The following is a 7,290-nucleotide window of genomic DNA, read 5'->3' on the forward strand; positions in this document are numbered from 1 at the left end:
TTTTTTTTAAAAGCTTGATTTTTTTTAAAATACTGTTTTTATGAAGTTTCACTAAATGTCCATCAAGATTTAATGTACAGCTAGGTTAATTTGTTTATATTAATCTAATATGTCAATTAAAAACAAACAAACTCATATAATGTAGTATCCACTATTCTATTAAATAATTTCATCATTTGTCTAGTATTGCAGCCAGATACAATATCATACGGTTTGTTTTTTAAAGACAAGTCCAAATTTATTATTTGTTAATCTAATATGTCAATTAAAAAAAAATCATGTCCGTTAATAACGGAAAATCTGCTCTTTTATTCAAGAATTTGTTCATGATTATTCATGGCATCTGTCTTTTCTGAAGACAAATTAAAAAAAACCTATTTGACAATACTTCTCTTTTGAAGATATTCCCAAATTTAATTACCTTTCTTATTTTATTTTATTTTTTAACCTATTTTCCACCAAAATTTAATCAACATCCAGTTTAATTTATTTATACATTTTCATATTACATTTAACGACCAGAAACTCTAATTTATCTAATATTTCAGTGTTATTTTCATGTAATAAATAATAACGTATTTCTGTTTGCTTGCAAAGAGGACGATAGGTGAACACTTCCGGCTGCCATGTTTGTTTGGAAGGTGACGGTGGAGACGGTGACAGGAAGTCCTCTGCGGTTTATCTTTGTTCCCGGTGGATAACGGTTTTTGTGGGGAACAAGAAGTATTATCGGAACAGCGGTGAGTGTTCTCAAGCGACCTGCGACTGTTTTTGTTTGTCTTGTTTTTATATTTAAGAGAAGTGCTGGTTTATTGTGATGTTTGAAGTAACTTAACTTTGAGCTCATTTTTTAAACGGCGTCAGCTAACACCAAGAGAGAGGCACCTGTGTCTGCTGCTGCTGGCCTCAGGTCAAAGTTAGGGCCGTTTATCATCACCAGTGGTGGTATGTTGCTAGTTAGCTTACTCAAATACCACGTAAACACAGACTTGAGGTACATCAAACTACCCAACAGTATATAAAGTAGCTAAAATCAGCACAGCTAGCACATCTACGGCAGTAAAATGACAAATACGCAGTAATGCAGCAGAAATATTAATACAAAAAAACATCAGATAGAAAAATATATTTTTTAAAAAAAAGGACAGGGAACACTTTGCTGCACAGTTAATACTTTCATATTCATATGTTAAGTACCGGGGATGCACTGTAATATTGGCATGTCATCAGCATTGGCTGATAATGGCTTTAAAATGAACCATCAGAATCAGAAAACATCCTTTTTATTTTGCACAAAAAAATTACATTCATTAACAAAGCGTTTTATTTCATGCCTCCATCTGCTGGTGGGCCATTATGATAACAGTACCATGCATAATAGGTTAATCCCACTGCAGAAGAGACTCGATGTAAGGGCGGGGTAAATAATTGAGTTTTGTGTGGCAATATCGTATTGTTACACGGATAGTATAGAGGTTTTTCTTATGCAAATGATTCAAGTTACAAATAAAATGTGGTAGCCTACTAGAATAATATTCGATAATCGATTGCCTTTTCAGTCCACTGGATACATTTTGCTGCAATAAACGTGACTCAAGTGAGATGAACAGACTGAAATCTCAATTGTATTTAATGATACAGATGTTGGTAGAGTATTCCTTTGGGGACAGAATATGCAGTTGAAAGAAGGTCATAAGTCGCAATATATCACAATATTTTTTCTCACAATACTCAACTTGCAACATGCCTAAAATCACAATAATATTGTATCATGAAGTCTTGTGATAATATTGTATCGCGCAGCCTCTGGGGATTAATTCTAGTTATCAGCCAGATAAGTTGTTGTATAACAGCATATCAGATATCGACAGAAAATCCAATATCATGCATCCCTATTAAGTACATTTTGCTGCTAATAGTTACATACTTTTACTTAAGGCTTTGCATGCAGAACTTTTACTTGCAGTGGAGTATTTTCACAGTGTGGTATTAGTACTTTTAATTAAGTAAAGGAATACTGAATACTCGTTCCACCACTGATCATTGTACAGCAAGAACTGTTGAAGTTAAAGCAGCTTTTTTCTTTGTTCTTATTTTCATAACAGCTTTAACAAACATGAATACAGTTAGAGACTGTTTATGAATCTTAAAGATCCAGTGGGTAAGATTTAGGGGGATTTAGTGGCATCTAGTGGTGAGGATTGCAGATTGTTGCCAGGCTGGGCCAGATCATATCGTTCACGATAATACTGGTATAATTTTTTTTTTTTTTTTAGATATTTTTTTGGGCATTTTGGGCAGGACAGGTAAGCATGAAGGGGGAAAGAGAGAGGGGATGACATGCAACAAAGGGCCACAGGCTGGATTCGAACCCGGGCCGCTGCGGCAACAGCCTTGTACATGGGGTGCCTGCTCTGCCACTAAGCCACCGACACCCCGATACTGGTATAATTTTTAACATCTTGACAGCTGTACATTTAGATACGGTCTAATTAAATATGAAAGGAGGCCCCCACATGCTTGAGCTTTACACTGCTGACTTGTATAATCACAACAGACATGTCCTGTGATTTTCAGCCTTCTATGATTATATTTACCCTTTACAGCAGGCACATCCTGACAGCTGAGAATATTACTGTCAGGTATGCACACACACACGCTTTAACCAAGGCAGCGGCCAAAATCACCCAGGCGGCCCGCTTTTGTCTGAGATAGGCAGGGCAATCCCTGATATTACTTGCAATATTTCGACTTGTTAATATATTGACTTCATACTGTTACACACAGCAATTACAAGCATGGCTGAAAGCGAAATTATTACCAAAAGAGGAGCAGCTTCAGTAGTGTGGAGTAAACTGTGGTGTCCTGAATGTTTTACTTCTCAGACTCTTTTAGCGACTTACTGCTCAGAGGGAACTCATTCAGCGGCTCCTCTGGCAGCACCACAGCGTCTCTCCCTCTCCTTTCTCAGTGTGTGCATATGGGAGTCGGTGTCGTCGAGTGATTTTGTCATAAACCTTTGGAATTGTAAACCTATGTGACGCTCTTCACATATATAGATCCCAGGGATCATTTTTTTGTATTTGGGAATGCAAACTGTATTGTATTTAATTTCTGCCAATATATCCCCTGAAGTCCTACACTCTGAACTTTTAGGCATACTTTTATCATTATGGCAGAAACTAGCTAACATATGAAGTGTTTTTCAAACATAACGAAAGGTTTAAGGTAGTTAAGAACTGAATGATTAATGCTCATTGTAAAAGCATTTGAAGGTAATGTTCTTTTTTCGTCAGAGAGACTTATTGTTCTAATCCAGTAGTTTACATGTGTATGATTATTACTACTATTTTGCCTAATATAGGATTTTATCATGTAATTTTTTTGTTAAACTGCAACCTTTAGAAAATGCAATTATGTTCCTGGATTTCCAAAGTATAGATATGTACATATTTCAACTATTTTTTTGTCTTTTATGTAGATGAAGATCTTCCACTGGACTGTTTGCCTTGTCTTCAGCCTGTTGACGAATTGGTGTTTGCTGTGAGGTCATGGGGTTCAACTGAGGGATATCTGCTTGAAGCAGTGACTGAGCAGACAAAGGACAGCTGCACTGTGAGTGTCTGACTAAATGTTTTACTTAGTTTTAGTTTGTATTCACTCACTCTGCAAATCAGGTGAAATCGTCGTTATTTGTATCGCACATTTCTTACACTTTAAGCCCAATGTGCTTCACATACAGCAAATATGAACAAAATAGAATAAGGCAAGAATACACATTTTAAAAAGAGAAAAAATAAAAAATAACTAGAACTGCAAGCAGTTATGAACAGGGGCCAAGCCTCCCCACACAACTTGGCCCCTGTGCCCCACGGAGCCCACGGAAGTCGGGCCTGAAGCATGACGGGCTCAGGGCAAGCGTCCGAGCCGTGGTATTTGCTGTAATGGGAAGTGCACTGGAAGTGTGAAAGGCTGAAAGTGGGGTGATTTGGATTTGTTGTAATAAATCACACCCACTTTGACCAATCATTACTTAACTTTATGTCCGGCCTCAGGAGTGACCCCACATCACACTCGCCAAATTTTGTTCAAATCTTGTACTTGAGACTTGATGTTTGTGGGTTTTTAGCACCCCCCATTAGCCAATTTGCACCAAATTTGGCACAGAGCCTCTGGATGACCTCCAGAACAAGTGAATTAAGTTTGATGTTAAAAGCATTTACTTTGACCAAAATATGAAACAATGTGTTTTTTAATTTGCAAAAAAAAAAAAATAGTTTGATTATAACTAGCGCATTTTTTGGAGTGCCAACATTCTTTTGGTAACTTTTGATCAGACACATCTGGAGATTCTATGTGCAAAGTTTCATGCAGGTGGTGCTTAAACTGTGGGAGGAGTTCGAAAAAGTAGGTTTTGGACATGTGGCGAATTAGCAAAGAGAATGTGCAGCAGAAGTGGGCGGGGCCTGTGTCAGAAAACCCAGCTCTATTCAGGGAACACATGGATATAATGTTTATGAATGTGTCATTTAAAATGTGGAAGTTACATGTAAAAACGTGTTTGCATCCGTTATAGCACCACCTAGTGGAGCATATGCACGATTTTTGGTATGGAAGATCTGTGTCCTATTCTATATGTACCCTACTAATTTCACAGCCCTCAGCATAATAGTTCAGCTGTAGTAAATGTTTGTTGTTTATCCTATAATATTGAATTATCCTATAAAATTGAATGACTGAATTTCGTAGAAATGGGTGTAGCCGTTTAAGAGATATAAACTTCCCATATTTGTAGCGCTTCCTAGTGGCCAACATTCGCCAAATTTGGCTCGTACCTTCACAGTGTCATGCCAACTAAGGATCTGAGATTTGGTGTTGATAGCACTAAGTTTGACTGAGATATGCAACAGTTTACATTTTTATAGCTAGCTACACAAATTTGTTCATTCATAATTTGCGGAATTTTTGACGGAACAAAATTCTTTTGATAACTTTAGATCAGGTCCAGGTGAAGAGTGTACGTGCCAAGTTTCACACAGATCGGACAAAAAATCAAATAAAAATAGAGAACTATAAAAATCTTTACAAATACAATAGGGTTCCTAGCACCGCTGGTCCTAGGAAACGCGTCTGCTTGCATACGTGTTCCCCTTGGCCCCTCGGGCTTGGCCCCCTAATTAGAAGACTCAGATATTAATTGCTCAATCCCTGCCCACTCACCATCGTAACATACCCACCCACACATACCAAGAAAGAGAGAAGGAACAAGACACAGACAGAGAAATTAAAGCACTAGCTAGCGACAGGCCTGAGAGAACAGGTAGGTCTTAAGCTTGCTTTTAAAAGACAACATAGTTGTGGGACATCATCAATCATGATACTTTGTCCCAGAGAGCGGGCCCATAATAACTGAATGCACCTCCGCCTGATTTACAACTAGTTAGTAGCAGTTTATTTCAAACATGTAAGTAGCAAATAAACAAAATAATCATACAGTGGTAGTCAGACATAAAGAAACAGTTTACTAAAAGAAGCATGAAAACTGGAGACAGCATAAGGATTTGGCTTACATGTCCAAAAAGCAGTGGGAGGAAGTACAAACTTATTTATTCCCACCCCTTCTCCGTAAATAATAATAGTCAATTATGTAGCTCCCCATCAGTATAAATCTGTACAATAATTAATTCTCCCAGAGTTATTCTGATATATTTTTTCCCTTCAAGTTATAACTCTGTTGCCTTAACTTTCGCACAACTTATCATGGGTACAGATAGTAGGGGTAATTTTTGCAAATACACATTTTAATACAACTTTTGGTACTAGAATAATAAAATAGTTTTTTCGGTCCACTAGATGGTGCTGATGGGTTTTTTTTCTGGTGAAGTCAGGCGTGGTCTCAGTCAGCAGCATTTGGCAAGCAGCTCTTTGGTCATTTGTAGGGCTGAGGTTATCATGTGTCGGTATGATGGAGACAAGTAGAGGGCATTCATTTATTCTTTCGTTTTCTGTGACTGCCTGTCTTGTTAGGGGTTGTGATGCCACCACTATCCCAGCTGACACTGGGCGAGAGGCAGGGTACACCCTGTTCACGTTGCCAGATTATCACAGGGCTGACACAAAGTGACAGACAACCATACACACTCACATTGGCACATACAGCCAATTTAGAGTCACCAATTAACCTAACCTGCATGTCTGCATGGAAGCTGGAGTACCCAGAGTAAACCTACGCTGACAGGGGGAGAACATGCAAACTCGCGCAAAAGGGCTCCCCAACCTCGGGGTTTTATCCCCCTAACCTGGGGTTCAAGCCCCCTACCCCAGGTTCGAACCAGGAAGCCTCTTGCTGTGAGGCGACACTGCTCCACCATGCCACTCAAGCAGCAGCATATCTAGGTTAAGTAATAATGGACCTAAAACTGAGCCTTGTGGGACCCCACAGCAATTGTTAACATTGCTAGATTGGAAGTTGTCCAGAGATACAGAGAACGGAGAACAGAGGACACAGCCGGGTAAGCAACTAAATCTGTCAGTCTGCTGAGTAAAATGTTGTGGTTGTGCTGCTGTTAGGTCTAGTAATAATAGGATGGAAGGTTTGTTTGCAGCACTGTTGGTCTTTGATGATCTTGATGGTCTTTGATGATTAACTACTTTTATTAGAGCTGTTTTAGTGCTGTGTTTTGTTCTGAAGCCAGACTGATGAGAATCACACAAATTTTGCAGTGATAGGTAACTATTCAGCTGTATGTAGAAAACGTTTTCAAGCATTTTACCAAAAAAAGGGATTTTGGAGATGAGTCTAAATTGTTCTTTTTCAGTAGCGGTGCAATAATGGCATGCTTGAGGGAAGAGGAGAAGACTCCTGATTGTAGGGAACTGTTAACAATATTGAACGTCATGTGACCGACAGTGGAATACACCTATAAGATCTGCACCTGCTTTCTGTGTGGGTTTCACTGTGGATCCAAAGCACCAACATCTCTCACACCCAATACTCATTCACTACTTGAAATTACTACTATTACCCACTACAGCTTAAATTTATAGTTTGTAATATTGTCTGCAGTATTGCACTGCACATGAAGTGTTGATTCCAACCACAGAACAGGATGTGTCAAACCGTTCATCCAACATTCTTGAAGTATGTTAAACTCATAGGTTAAACTGCAGGTAACCATAGCAATAATACTGATACTTAACTCTACAGTACCAGTTAACTTACTACTAGGCTTGAGGGCACACAGTACTGTAATATTCCCAAATGACTGACACACAGACAGAGCAGACGGA

The sequence above is a fragment of the Epinephelus fuscoguttatus genome, linkage group LG3 (assembly GCF_011397635.1).
Source record: "Epinephelus fuscoguttatus linkage group LG3, E.fuscoguttatus.final_Chr_v1".
In the NCBI taxonomy this organism is placed as follows: Eukaryota; Metazoa; Chordata; class Actinopteri; order Perciformes; family Serranidae; genus Epinephelus; species Epinephelus fuscoguttatus.